This window comes from Rhincodon typus, chromosome 17 (genome assembly GCF_021869965.1).
Source record: "Rhincodon typus isolate 14 chromosome 17, sRhiTyp1.1, whole genome shotgun sequence".
NCBI classification, from domain to species: domain Eukaryota; kingdom Metazoa; phylum Chordata; class Chondrichthyes; order Orectolobiformes; family Rhincodontidae; genus Rhincodon; species Rhincodon typus.
In genome coordinates, this window is record NC_063348.1 from 10,597,996 (window position 1) to 10,613,347 (window position 15,352).

The 15,352-nt window shown below is 43.0% G+C and overlaps 1 protein-coding gene across 1 annotated transcript in view; it reads right to left on the reverse strand.

Moving 5' to 3' along the window:
* Positions 1-6,406, reverse strand: part of LOC109938850 (midkine) — a 64,141-nt gene extending 57,735 nt beyond the window's left edge. The window contains exon 1 of the mRNA XM_020537145.2: positions 6,268-6,406. The gene's annotated coding sequence lies outside the window, so the exon portion shown is untranslated. The remainder of the gene's footprint in view (positions 1-6,267) is intronic.
* Between the last annotated feature and the right edge of the window lie 8,946 nt (positions 6,407-15,352).

A 15,352-nucleotide genomic window follows, 5' to 3' on the forward strand; every position in this document is an offset into this window, starting at 1 on the left:
GACCATGGTCAGCTGGAAAATCATTTACAAGGCAGCTTGCCAATTTGTAAACCCAGTGACATGTATTAGAACAACAGGGTGAATCACTAGCGCACCCCAGACATTTACAAAAATACACTGCCAATATTCTGACATTTTCACTTTTGAGTTCAGGTTGAGCATTATGCCAACCATCCCAAAGGCTGGATCTAAAAAAAACTCCATGATGTCTTCCGCATTCTTTTGACAGCATTGCTTACTTTATTATTAAGAGGATGACATGTTGCAGAACCCTATAGAAAAGATGGCAAACTAATCGCAATTGCACAGTTTTACAGGCCGCATAAATTATGACAAAGACTGTCCAACACATGGAAAAGATATCCATAAAGATATGCAGCAAAATTGTTAACTGTCTAAAGGATTAATTTCATTTGAAATTGCAAATCAGTCATAGGGACCCATCTCGCCGAGGCAATTCTTCCTGCTAAGTCTGTATCCTGTCTCGGGTCCTTCTGCTATAAATGGGCTTTGTAAGTCACCAGCTTTGCTTCTTTTGGTGGGATTAGCTAGGTATCACTGGATGCTACAGAATGCAACAGCAGCAAGTGGACAGAACAACAACAGTGTTCTTCAGAAATATACTCCCCACTGAGTGCAGAAATGAGAAAAACCCGGCATGAGAAGAGAAGGATATGTGGCCATGCTATGGCACGCACAAAGAACAGAGGAATATTTCATCAGGGTGGTCTTGTTGCAGTATTTCTCACATGCACTAAGGCCCTGGATGGCTGTTACAGCATCTTCATGCATCAAACGCTTGACTGGAGCTGCAAACAGGAACTCAAGCAAAATCCACTTTTATGTAAATTAAGAGATAACTAGCGATGGGAACAGAACCATAAAAGCAATCAAACTCACCATACCTTCTGAGAAAGAAGGCACTATAATCTTGCCGCATTTAATTTTGAAGCGTACAATCTATCCCAGTCAATGGGCTAACTTCTGAACTGCTGCGGCCTTCAATTGGCCTTCAATGATGGACAGCACTTTGGAATCAGCTTCCAAAACCCAGGTTTAGCTACAAAGGGATTCAGGAAGTAAAAGTTCAATGCAATATAACAAACTCATATGGTTTTGACTTGTTATGGCAGTTCCTCCATCCAACGAACTGGCAAAGTTGGTGGCACAACCATGGGACACAGACCAGCAAAACGTATGGCATTTCAGCTCCATCCTACTACCAATTGAAGGAGGAATCCCTCAAACCTTTTTGTAGATGTCTTCTGGAAGTAGTTGGCAAAGACCACTCTCCCCTTGGGAAGATCAATTCAATTGCCAACAGCTTAGGTGCAGATGTGAGTTTTTTTTAAGGGCATTTGATAACATCAAGAAAAGGGGCTGAACATTTCTAAATCACACTCTATCCCTTCGTAGCTGGATTGTTCAAGTGGGAAAGGTTCGAAGACTTACTCCTAGCTTCAAGCCAGTTGGAAATACCTCCCCATCCTATGCAGCTGATGTAGCAATTCATACAGTAAGTTTCAGGTTTCAACTGTAGAAGTTGTAATCTCCAGTTTTCTGGTCCAAGATGCCTGGAAGGCAATCATTAATGGCCTACAAAGTATTTTTGCTATTGTTTTTCTTTTCACATGTTTGCTTCTCAAAGCATTGTTAACCGTTTAGGATTTCCTGGAATCTCCAGAAATTGAAGGGAACTTTCAGGATACTGCTGAGAGCCATCCTGAAGAAAAACCACAGGAACCTTAAAACAAAATTTCCTTTTCATTTCCTTCCAACATTTATGCTTAGCACACACAAAAATACTGAAAAATAGGAAATAAAAAGCTGTTAGGCTGACAATCAAGCATTGTCCAATTGGGTATTGAGTAGTCTTGCTTTCCAATTGGTATGGAAAGGAAGTGCATCATGAAAGGAATACTTTGGCTGTTTAATAACATGGGAGCAAGCCAGAGGACGAAACCTCCAGGAATGCATTTAATCACAGTTGGCAACCCTATTCTCACATAGAACTTGCTGACCCTTGAACCTATTACCAATTGCTAGCATTCCCACCATCCTTGTGAGCCAAATGGGAGTCAAAACCCGCCACTTTGTATAGAATTATAGCTATCTTGTGTGCCATAAATAATTCTGACAACAGGCCATTTGCTTCTATTTAGTGGAAGGCAATAGTTACCATCAGAGAGTTTTCAAGCAACGCAATCTTTTACTTTAAAAAGAATCTCATTCTCAGTATTGTCTAAGGTGTGTTACGTGCAACAAAGCAGAATTCAAAATAAATCATCATCCATTGCAATGCTGTTACGGCTCTGCCAACGCACAACAAAGGCATCTTCAAAGCTCTTTAAACCTGGGTCCCAACACTAATCTGAGTAACGGCTCAACTCAGCGCAATGGCACAGACTAGCTAGTTTGAATGACCTGCTGGTGTACTGTAAATTCAATCTAAAGTATGCAAAGGACACTGTACTGACTACAGCATGTGGAACATTTTTTTTTAAAAAGTTTGGCATTATCATGATGGTTGATGTTATTCTTTGCAATACTTCAACCTGGAAAAGGAAAATTTCTTTTAATATCCCAGAGGCTAAGATCCTCCAAACAACTTTATTGCTTGTGGCTGTTTGAGTGAAAAGTTTTGATTTAGAGATTCAATGGGGGAACGGGGGAGGGGAAGAAGAATGGAGACCAGCTTCATTTTCTGGTTGGCCTACAATGTGATGCAAGGAGCTTTAAGCTTGCACAAGATCCAGTTGGTTCTGCTTCAATCCAGTTCAAACTTGTATTTTCCTTTTGCAGACGACAGCCTGTTTTAGATGTCTAGCACTTCATCAAGTAAATCTAATTTGGTTCATGGATTAATATGCTGAGTAACCTAGACGTTGTTCGAAGAATTTGTGAAGTATTGTAAAAGAAAATCAATAGAGCAATAAATGAACTCGATAGATTTTTCATGTGTTAGAAATTTGCTAAAATCAAAAGAAAGTTACTACATTTCTGAACGCTGTTTCTTAATCCATGAAGACCTCTCTTTATACAAACTTCCTGATATCAACTGTGGAAAGTCAAGATTTCCCACATGGGAGAGAAATGCCCAAACCTCATTCAAATGCCTCTCAGTAATCTGAATTTCATTCTCACTGAGAAAAATTAATATGAGCACCTATTCAACTAATATTAAGTAGAAAATATATCGCTGGTTAAAAGTGGGTTATTTAATAAGCCCCAGGTTTTGACTTTAATTGGAACCATTCTTTTAAAACCGGTTGTTTCGCAATTAATTCAGTAAATTAAGCCGGGCATCCAACATTTTCATTATCATTTACTTTCTTATCCTGAGACAAATCAACAACACTTGTGCTTCTTAAAATGTATCGTCTCCAATAACAAAACCAAACATTTCAGTTGTGGTTAAAACTGCAATCGTATCACATTTAGAAACTCACAAAAGAACTCCAATTATTTGCTATTTTACAACAATGGCTACACTGCAGAAGTACTTCACTGGCTGTAAAGCACTTTCAAATGTCCTAAGATTGGGAAAGGCTCTTTATAAACACCAATCATGAACAAACCTCAACCACATTTGAATAAAGAAAGGCACTGCAACAGTTGTGCAAAGAGCCTGATTTATTTTCAACAGTGTATTCTCAAATTTGTTGCCCCTTTTATTAAAAGCTGCAAGTTTAATACATTTAATTCCCTTCTGATTTCCAACCTTATGGCTAAGAACTGTTAATTTCCTACCCCTGGTCTGTGCAGTGGTCTCCGTGAAATATTGGACTGGAGTGGTGTTTGAACCCAGAGTTGTCAGATGGGTTAAAATAAGGCTCCTATTCCTGATCATTACCTGATAACCTGAGTAAAAAATACTAGTGTTGGCAGGTTTTGACTTCACTGTGGATTATCTACACAGGGTGATTAAGAGCTGCTAACAAGCCTTTTCCCAGCAGGCAATGCTGTTGTCTTAGAGAGGCAGCTGAAAAGGGAGAAGGCATTAAAAAAGGATAGACTTCCTTCAGTTTTCATATCTCAACATTGTTCTGCATAGTTAATTTTTGATTTGCAAAAATGTGCCATCAGGATTTCTTTCAAGAAAACCACAGCAGTCAATTTGAATACAGAGAGATCCTCCAAACAACAGTAATGACCAATTTACCTCTTACTGATGGATATAAAGGTCCCATTGAATGGTTGAAATGTGCTAGTCAATGTTAAAAGGATGATCCCACTCCTCAAATTCAAAACTAGCAGCATCCCACTCATCTAGTTAGTACAGTCCTTGACTGAAATCATGTTTTGGGCAATTTTGATTTCAGGGCAGAGGGATAAAGGAGATCTCAAGCACATTTCAAACCAATTTCCAGATTCCTTTCCCCTTCCAGTCATCACAGAAAACAACATGAAACCTGACAGACCAATCTCTGCACGTCCCATTTTGTTCCTGAGTAGTTTCCCCAATTTTTAGCTATCTCCCAGATCGGTTTGGAAAAATTGCTCCTTCCTCACTCCTAGTGATTTGCTTTATCCCCTCCCCTCTGTTTACACTCTTTCCCCCAACCCCCAACTCCAGTTCTCCTCTCCATTTATTTTCCTTCCTGTTATCTCCATCACTCTAATTAATTTCTCTCCTTCTCCTGTTTATCTCGCACAGGGAATGGCAGCCTGGATGGTGCTGTCTAGTTTTGGGTCAGGAGGGAGAGAGAGGAGGTGTTGATCTGGACTCCTCTCCCTAGACCTGGAGCTGTAACCCACTTCCTTTCTCCCCCTCCCTGCCCTGGGATGTGTCCTCAGTGTGTGGCCTGTGTTTGAACACGGCAGGCTGGGGGGACCAAATGAACTCACAGCTTCCTGCAGCTCAGTGAAGTGATGGCTTGGGGACTGCCAGAGACAGCACAGGAGGGCTGTGGTGTTGCTAAACGCAGTGGCGCTCAATTCCCAAGTGAACCTGGCCCTCAGATCTCGCATTTGACGTCCCTGTTAGTCTCCTTTCAGTGACCCCAGCTTGCTCACAACACTTCGCAAGCTCTGCAATGTACTATCGCCAGACTCTGCCACATTATACCAAACTGCCCCAACACTAGCCCCCAAACTCCCACACCAATAGCCCTCAAACTCCCACACCCCCAACAACAGCCCCAAACGTCCACCCCACCACTGCAACCCCCAAATCCCCACCACCAAACTCCCACCCCACCCTCACAGCCCCCAAACCCCCAAACTCCCATCCCACCACCACAGCCCCCAAACCCCCACCCCAAATTGCCCCTAAACTCCTACCCCACTGCCACAGCCCCCAACAATTGCCCCAAACTCCCACCCCACCACCACAGCCCTCAACAACAGCCCCAAACTCCCACCCCACCACCGCAGCCCCCAACAACAGCCCAAAACTCCCACCCCACCACCACAGCCCCCAACAATAGCCCCCAAACTCCCACCCCACCACCACAGCCCCCAACAATAGCCCCCAAACTCCCATTCCCCCATCATAACCCTCAAACTCTCACTGCTCCCCACTCTAACCCCCAAACGATCCCTGTATCAGCCCAGATTCTCCCAGTCACTGCCCCCTGACTTTCCCGTCCACGCTCTCCACCTCAATCCTTCCCATCCTCACTCCCCCCTCACCAACAGCTCGGTGTGATGAGCCCGAATCTCCTGTCCTGCGGTACTGTCCCATCCAGCGACCCCGGATCCCCCAGTGTCCCGGTCCTACAGAGCCCAGACCCCCGACCTTCCACCAGCACTTCCAACTTTCGGCATCTTGTTCAACGTGATGAACGCTCTGCCGACCCTCTGCAATGAACATCTACATTCTCCGTGAAAGAGCAAGAACTGTAGCTGCTCCACATGTAAATTTTCTCTCCACATCTCGGGAATGCAGCGAAATCCCCGGCAACATGCCGGGGTTGGGGGTATGCCTCAGTAAGGCTGGGAAAGACAGAGAGATTAGCGACCCCTTCCTGCCCCTCATCTCCCCAGTTTCCCCACAGCAAAGTTCCCATTCAAACTTCCAATCCCAGGCGCATTCCTAATCCCATTGTCCAACTCCAGTCACAAATTGCTCACAATGAGGTCTGGCAACTGCTTGAAGACGTTTTGCCCAGGTCGGCTCTCTCCCTGATCTCTCTGCTCCCCATACAATCTGACCCGTGCAATCTCTCCCCTGTCTCCTGGGGATCAGATGCAACAATTTTGTTTAAAAGCTGAAGATGTAGCAGCCACTTAAATATAAAGGCATCCGCTCAATCACAGACTTACTTGTAGGCTTTACTTGTGGTGCGATGTTTCAACTCAGGGTCTTTCTCTCTCTCTCTCTCTTTGTGTCTCCTCACTCTCTCTAAGTCTTTTGAAACTAATTGAAGCTGGAAAAAACATTTAAATTATCCCGACAGCGACGTCATGCTCACGTGACAGAAACACCTTTCAAAATAATGGATTGAAAAGTGTTAACTTGAGCAAAAGCTTGGAGGGTTGTTGAGCGAAGGGCGCAGCCTTTCATTAAACTTGATAGATCTTGCATTCATTTGATATTCTGACCTCTGCATTCATCGTGATTCCGACTGACCCGACACGGCTTCCCCTGTTTCTATTGTTCCAAGACTTAAAACACACTCAAGGTCGAAGCATTGTCGTTCTCAGAGCTATGCACTTCAGAAATGGAGAAATTATCCATAGCCATATTTGCTCAGCAGTTGCCTCACTGATATTGAAGTGCCCTGCATTAATATGCTGTGAAGTGCTAGGTATCAGCTTTAATTCAAATGGCCTCTGTGTCAACGTATGGATTCAATTACACTGCAGAGTTTTTAGAATGTAATCTGGACTGTTCCTTGACTGCAGTACTGAGGGAGTGCTGCACTGTCGTTGGTGCAGTCTTTTGCATAAAGCATTTAAGCCCAGTTTGCCTTACCTTCCTTCTGAAGTGGAAGATCCCAAAGCATCTTTCCAAAGCAGAGTACAGGGTCCTGCCCAGCATTTTGCTCAATATTTCCTTATCAGGTAACACTGTTGAAATATCTGTTTGAGCGTCTCATTGTAAGTCACACCTCCTACGTTCCCATAGTGACTGCTCTTCAACACGCACTTCATTGGCTTCAAAGTATTTTGGAATATTCTGAGGTTGTGAAAGGTGGATAAATGAAAGTTATTCCCCTTCCTTGTAGGAAAAGGGAGGAACTCAGATCATTTTTTAAAAAATCATTGAATTGTTACAACACAGAGGGATACCAGCCAACCTGTTGTGTCTGCACTGCCGCTCAAAGGAGCAATTTACCTGGTGTCACTTGTGATCTGAACTGATTAGTAATACTGGACCAGTTGGATCCCAGAATGAAACCTGGCTTGAAAGGTCTTTCATTTTATGCTTGCTATTTGTTAACCATGGTGGTCAGTTACTGAATATATTCACAAGAGGCTACCAATATATTTTTAATTTAAGTATTATCAAAGTTTATTACACAAAGAGAAGGAAAATTACATTTACACCATACAAGAGCTATTTGAAAGTCATAATACAAATATCAGAAATAAATGGCTGAATCCTAGTAGGTACGTTATAAGCTGGCAGGTTTGTCTGAGGCGCTGGACAAATTAATACAAAGGTTGCTGTTGGGATCTTGCTGTCTTTGGCATGCAAGCATCTGGCCGTCTCCACGGACAGGTTGGTGGCTCACATAGACACCTAGACCTGACAGTCTCAGACTCTGCTGACTGTTTGCACAGACATGCCCTCCGTTGATCTAGGCATTGATGCTTTTCACCAACAACGAGATGACAGGGGTACAACAGAGCTTGAGCTCACACCAGGAGCCGCTCCCTCACAAGAAGACAGGGCAGTGCCAGGAGGTTGCCAGACAAAGGAGAACCAAAACATGCATCTTCCTTCTGCCCCAAAAGTCTCCTCTCAGGACACACAGAGGTGGCTAGACCTTCCATCTCCACCCTGCCTATCACCCTCAGCCCTGTGGGAGTTGGAACTGAGGACAGTGCTCCTGCTTCTGGGCAAGACACACAATAGATATAAATACTCCCAGAGTCACCTGACCAAACGTTGAAGGCTAATAGATTCCACTGTCAGGCAGATTCAGCTCTAAAGATATTCAACGAGCTTGACACCTTCCAGGACAAAGCTTGATTGGCACCATATCCACAAAACATTACACTGCCAGGGTTGGCGTGTCTGAGCTATATGGAGAGACTGAATAGGCTTGGACTATTTTCCCCAGAGCATCGGAGGCTCAGGAGTGACAGGATAGAAGTTTATAAAATCATGAGGGGCATGGATAGGGTGAGTAGTCAAGGTCTTTTTCCCAGGGTGGAGGAGTCCAAGACTAGAGAGCATAGGTTGAAGGTGAGAGGGGAAAGATTTAAAAGGGACCTAAGAAGCAACTTTTTCACACAGAGGGCAGTGTGTGTATGAAATGAATTGCCAGAGGAAGTGGTGGACATTTAAAAGGCATCTGGATGGGTACATGAATAGGAAGAGCTTAGAGGGATAAGGGCCAAATGCTGGCAAATGAGACAGATTAATTTAGAATTTCTGGTCAGCATGAACGAGTTGGACTGAAGGGTCTGTTTCCATGCTGTACATCTCTATGACTCTTATGACATCAATACCCTCCACCACTGCAGTATGTAGCAGCAGTCTGTATAATCTGTAATTTCTGCACTGCAGAAATTCACCAAAGATCCTTACAGAGCACCTTCCAAACTCAAAACCACTTCCATCTAGAAGGACAAGGGCAGCAGATACGTGGGAATGTCATCATCTGCAAGTTCGCCTCCAAGCCACACACCATCCTGCCTTGGAAATATATTGCCGTTCCTTCACTGTCACTGGGTCAAAGTCCTGGAACTCCCACCCTGAGGGCAATGTGAGTTGACCTACAGCACATGGACTGCAGCAGTTCAAGAAGGAAACTCACCATCACCTTCTCAAAGACAACTAAGTGACAGGCAAGAAAAAGCTGGCCTGCTTGCGAGTCGATATAAAAATGTTCTACAAATTAATGCTGCACTTTGGAGCACACCAGTACTGTTCGTTGTAATGCTGCTGCAAGGACATTTTGGGCAGGGGCAAACACCTATCTCATGGATTGCACCAAGTGCATCTCAGGGCTCCCTCACATGATCTTAACACTCACTCACTTTGCTCCAACTCGGATGGTCACAGCATCTCTGCCTTGCCTTGCTCTGCTTTGCCGCCTCATTCAGTACTTAAAGGCCCCATCTTATCATATGCATTCCCAGAACAACCTGACACTGCTGGGATATCATGAAATTAACTGGCATCCCTGGCAGCAGTGCCATCTTTAAAAGCCTGTTGTGCATGTGGACAAGCACCGTCAGTCCAGAGTTGCCTTGCACGGTTCTTGCTGTTTGCCCCAGACACGGCAGACAAGAGAAATCTAGCGCCCCATTTAGCAGACAGAGATCTAGAAGAGGTTCTGCTAAATAGATAGAACACCGTCAGGGAGTCCTCTTCCCTTAGGACCAGCAGAGAAGGCCAGGACACCAGACCATGCCAACCTGCTCCAAGGCCACCATCTGGGTCAATGGAATCTCAGACATCAGAAGGAATACATAGCAACATAGAAAGAAGGTCAATGACCTCCTTTGCTCTGCCAGCATAAATGCTGCCATATACTCTCTGACACATCATATCTCTACCTCTGCTGCTGGACCCGCCTTCCAACAAGACTCATGCTCTCCCACTCTCGCTATTGCCTTCAAACTCTTTGTTCACTCATTCCCACCACCCCAAAGCCCAACAGCAATAACCCTGTGTGACCTCCGTGTTGTCTACTCATTCACTCGGGCCACCTCTCCAACTGTACCAAGAATAACAGCTGAGACACTCGCTTTCACCTCTCTTAAGATCTGCCTCTTTCCCTCATTTCAGGAGAAACACAGCTCACAATAGGGTGGGAGGAGTCCAAGGTGAGTGGTGGGCTGCCTGACAAACACATAGAAGTATCTCTGCATCATCTTTCATAGTTTACCATTCCACCAGGCTTTGTTTCGTCTGCAAACTTCAAGATATTACATTTAGTTCCCTTGTCCAAATCATTCATATGTATTCTGAATAGCTGGTGTCCAAACACTGATCCCTGTGGTACCCTACTAGTCACTAGCTGTCACTTGGAAATAGACCCGTTTATTTCCTACTCTTTGTTTCTTGTCTGCCAACCAGTTCTCTGTTTATGTCAGTACACTATCCTCAATCCCATGTGCTTTAATTTTACATGCTAATCTCTTCTATGGTGGCCTTATCAAAAGCCTCTGAAAGTTCAAGTAAACCACATCCACTGGCTCTCCCTTCTGCACTCTACTAGTTACATCCTTGAAAAATTCAAGGAGATTTTTCAAGCATGACTTCCCATTCATAAATCCATCCTGATGCTGTCTGACTCTGTCACTGTTTTCCAAGTGATCTGCTGTTAAATATTTTATCATGTCCTTAAATTTACAACAATTGAAGCCAGGTTCTAGCAGCTCTGGGTAATTATTTATTGTTGTTTGACTCCACTTGCATCTCTGATGACATTACTATATTTGCTTGGTCAGTACTCAATACTATTAAACTACTCTTTATCCTTAGACCAGAAATGCTTTGTATAAGTTTAAATTGTTGCAACAGAAGTATCCTGATAATAATTTTACTCTGACCCAGACTAAGAATCGTAAGGGTTTGGATTTACTGATTGACAGGAGATCAGAAATGAAAGTGCCAGCCACTGAACTGTTTGGGGACCAGAGTAATGCGATACCTCAGGTTTTCCTGTTACTCACATGAAGGAAAACAAGGAGGAAGAGTCAACCAAAACTGGTCATCCATTCCACTCAACTTAAACTAATACATTTAGGTGACTGATCAACTAATTTAGATCACAATAATAGCTTATATTAATTATCCTTAATCCGGGGAAATTTTCTTTATTTTTTTTCTTTATTCATTCGCAGGATGAGGACAGCATTTATTACCCATCCCTAACTGTCCCAGAGGGCAGTTCAGAGTCAACCACACTGCCGCGGGTCTGGAGTCACAGGTAGGCTAGACAAGGTAAGGATGGCAGTTTCATTCCCTAAAGGACATTAGTGAACCAGATGGGTTTTTCCAACAATCAGCAATGGATTCGTGATCATCATTAGATTCTTAATTCCAGACATTTTATTGAATTCAAATTCCACCATCTGCAGTGGCAGGATTTGAACCTGGGTCCCCAGAACATTATCTGGGTCTCTGGATTAACAGTCCAGCAATAATACCATGTGTCAAGGAGCCACACAAAAGCATTCTCAAATAAAATTTGGCGCAAACCCATGTAGGATGATGGTAGGACACATGACCAAAGCCTGCGCAAAGGGTTCAGCAGGGTTGACACAATCAAGAGATTTGAAATCAAGGATGAGAGTTTTTAAACCAAGCTGCTACTGGACTAAGAGCCAATGTAGATTAGTGAACACAGGGGCAACTGGTTAATGGGATTTGCCTTGAGATGTCATAGGAGCAGGAGAGTTTTGAAGGAGCACAAGATTACGAAGGATACAAGATAAGAGGCTGGTCAGATTGTATTACAGTAATTATAGCCAGGGGTAACAAAGGGATAGACCAGGGTTTCACTAGCACATGGATGGAGATAACTCAATTTGAAAACAGCATTTTAAACAACAAGATCAAAACGGGCAAGTACAAGATTTGTGATCAATTATTATCATATAGAATTTATCAATATAAATTACCTTGTGGCTCTCAGAAAAACAATTCATAGTGGTCTGTGCAAATGCTCTTTCTTTCATTATCTTCATTGTTTGTCATCATTGGCTTTTTGCCTTCTTTTTAATCTGTTGTTTTGTATGGTGCACACAGTTTCATCATCTCTAAAATACTTTTAACTTCAGGGAGTCACATCATCAAGGTTTCCATTCTGAATTTTGTCACTTCTCTTCTTTATCAGCAAATATTACATTATTACTATTTATGGGATATAATTTAATGAATTACAAATACCTTACATTCAAAAACAATCTGACGCGTTTAGGATATAAACTATTTGGCCAATGACAAAGTTTTATATCAGTTTAAAGCACTCTATGAATAGATGAGCCCCTAATTATGTCATGAAAATCACATAATTCAATATATCTATGCACATTTCAGTTCATACAAATTGAATGAAGATTCCATAGAAACATTCAGCACTAAAGGAGGCAATTTACTCCACATTACAAGAACTATGAATCAACTGTCCTGTCAATTCCACTCCTCTGGTCATTCCTCACAGCCATATATTTTTTGTCTTTCCAGATATTTATCCAATTCCCTTTTAAAAGTTAAATCTGCTGATACCACCAAATTGAATCAAATAAATTGGCGTTAGTTGGGTTTTGTCTGAGGTCGGACTCCTACGTAACACTATCACAGAGTGTGAGGGAGGTTGAGCTGAGCTGGGACTTAGGAATGGGAAGGAGCTGTGTTATTGGGATAGGAGAGGTGCAGTGGTGTAAAGCAGAATGCAGGGCCAGCTCTCGGACCAAAAGGCCAGGACATAAGAAATGTTATCACCGGTCTATTTTGTTGATAGTTTTAGTGAGCTGAAGTGCTGAATGAATTTGAAAGGTGACTGAAGAAACTTGAGATTTTTTTCAAATGTTTGACTGCTTCTGTTTGCAAAGATCTGCCATGGCAGCATAAAATTGCTATGGCTTTGAGGGGTCCGGTGTTGCAGTAGTAGCATCGCTACCTCTGAGCTAGGAGGCCCAGGTTCAAGTCCTACCTGCTCCAGCGGTGTGAACAGGTTGATTAGAAAGAATGTAAAATTGCTGTGCTAGAATATAGAAAACCAGCTCTGCAAATCCTTGTTCTTAAACTGCACAGTTAGTTCATCATTTATGGTCATATCTGCAATTTAGCTACTGTAGAGATTTGCCCCAAATCTTTGGTAAGTGCAATTTCCTTCTCACCTTAATTATTTATTTCTGTAAATTGCTTATTTTTGACTAATCTTCCTAATGGCCTGCTTAGAAGGATTTTATGCTGAGAAAAATATGTAGGGAACTTTTACTGTTTATTTGATCTCCCTCAGATGTAAAGGAAGTTCTCACCAGTCAGCAGTGAGTGAATCCTTTGGAGAAAATTTGATAGCAACTGGTGGCACTTTCATTCAGAGAACCTAAGTGGTTTACTATTACCTTATCATTTTATAGGCAAATCAATAAAATGAGTGGTCAGTAGGGCACTAACGCTTCATTTTAGCCATTCTGTTCCATTCTTTGCCATTCCCATTCTTCCTTTCCCATCTGCCACGTATTCTGGTCTTTTCAGAATTCATAGGAGGCATTTTCTTGTGTAGTCAGGTTGAAAAAAGGGGTGAAAGCGGACAATGAGATTTACCGCACTGGTTTGACTTCCTACCTTGCTTGCAGGAAAAGAAGATGTTAGTAAACCTCTGGATACGACTAGAATGGATCTGAGATACAGTCAAAGGAAGGACAGCTTTTTGTAGTGGCCTCTCTTCCACAAGCCCCCCAAACAATGACTTGTGAAAGGCCCTGGTCTTGGCCGTCAATGAGATAGCTTCTTTAATCATCACTTAATCATCGCTTCCCCTCATTTTTTAATGGTATTTTAAAATTCTCTGATGTTGCCCTTGTCTTTTTCCCATGGTAACACTGCCAAGACAGCCTCGTTTTTACACTGCCAGTCCCTCAATTGATGGCAGGAATCATCCGTTTCTGAGCACAGCTGATCAGACTTCACCCAGAAAAGTTACATCAGGGACACATATGGAGAGATGAGTTATAGTCCAGCCTTCCCAAGGACCAAGACTTGCCCCTCTTGTTTCACACGGCCTTTCCCATTGTAAGGGACAGGTCAGAATCAGCAATGCAACATGCTTCACAAAGTTCAATGGCAGCAAATAGATTTGGACATACCACGATAGGATGGATGCCAATAGATGTGTTGGGAATTTCACTTTTTTTTTATTCTTTTACAGGATTCGGGCATCATTGGCTGGGCTGGCATATATTGCTCACCTTTAATTGCCCAGGAGGTGGTGGTGGTGAGCTGCCTTCTTGAACTGTTGCAGCCCTTGGAAGTGTAGGCATACCCACCATGTTGTTAGGCAGGGAGTGCTAGAAATTTGACTTAGTTACAGTGAGGGAATGGCAATATAGTGGGAAGTCAGGATGGTGTATGTCTTGAAGGGGAACTTTCAGGTGGTATTCTTGCCATGTGTTTGCTGCCCTTAACCTTCTACATTGTACAGGACGCAGGTTGGGAAGGTGCCTTGGTCAATTTCTGCAGTGCACCTTGCAGAGGTTAGATGCTGCTGTTACTGTGCCTTGGTAATGAAGTGAGTGAATATTGAAAGTGGTGGATAGGTTGCTAATCAAACAGGTTACATTTCTCCTGGATGGTGTGAATTTCTTTTGTGTTGTTGGAGCTGCACCCATCCAGGTGAGTAGAAAGTATTCCAAGACACTTCAGACTCGCACTTTGCAGATGATGGACAGGCTTTGGAGATTCAGGAGTTGAGTTACTTGGTGCAGTATCCTTAGCCTCAGACCCATTCTTGCAGCCACAGTATTTATATGGCTAGTCCAGTTCTGGTCACTGGTAACCCCCACAATACTGATACTGGGGAATTCAGTGGTGCTAACTCTATTGAATGCGATGAGGAGATGTTTAGATTGCCTCTTATTGGAACTGGTCATTGTTTTTCACTTGTCACTCAACAGCCCAAGCCAGAATGTTGTCCAGGTCTTATTGCATTTGGACATGGACTGCTCCAGTGTTGGAGGATTTGCTGAGCGTGATGAAATCATCAGTGAACATCCCTAGTTCTAACTATATGAAGGTCACCGATGAAGCAACTAAAGATTATTGGACTGAGGAACATGATATCCTACTGTGATTTTCTAGAACTGAGATGATTGACCTCCAACAAACACAATCATGTTCCCACATGCCAGGCATGATTCCAACAAGTGGAGTGTTTCCCCCCAATTCCCATTGACTCCCCTTTTGCCAGGGCTCCTTGATGTCACCCTCTTTCAAATGCAGTCTTGGTGTCCAGGAAAGTCACTCTCACCTCACCTCTTGACTTCTGCAATTTTGTCCATATTTGGATTAAGGTTGTAATGAGGGCTTCAGCTGTTTTGCTTTGGCAGAATCCAAACAGAATATTGATGAGCAAGTTATTCAATGCCATTACCAAAGTTTATAGGTGCACCATAGAAAGCACCCTATCCGGATGCATCACAGCTCAGTATGGCAACTGCTCTTCCCAGGACCACAAGAAATTACAGAGAGTTGTGAATGCAGCCCAGTCCATTGTGA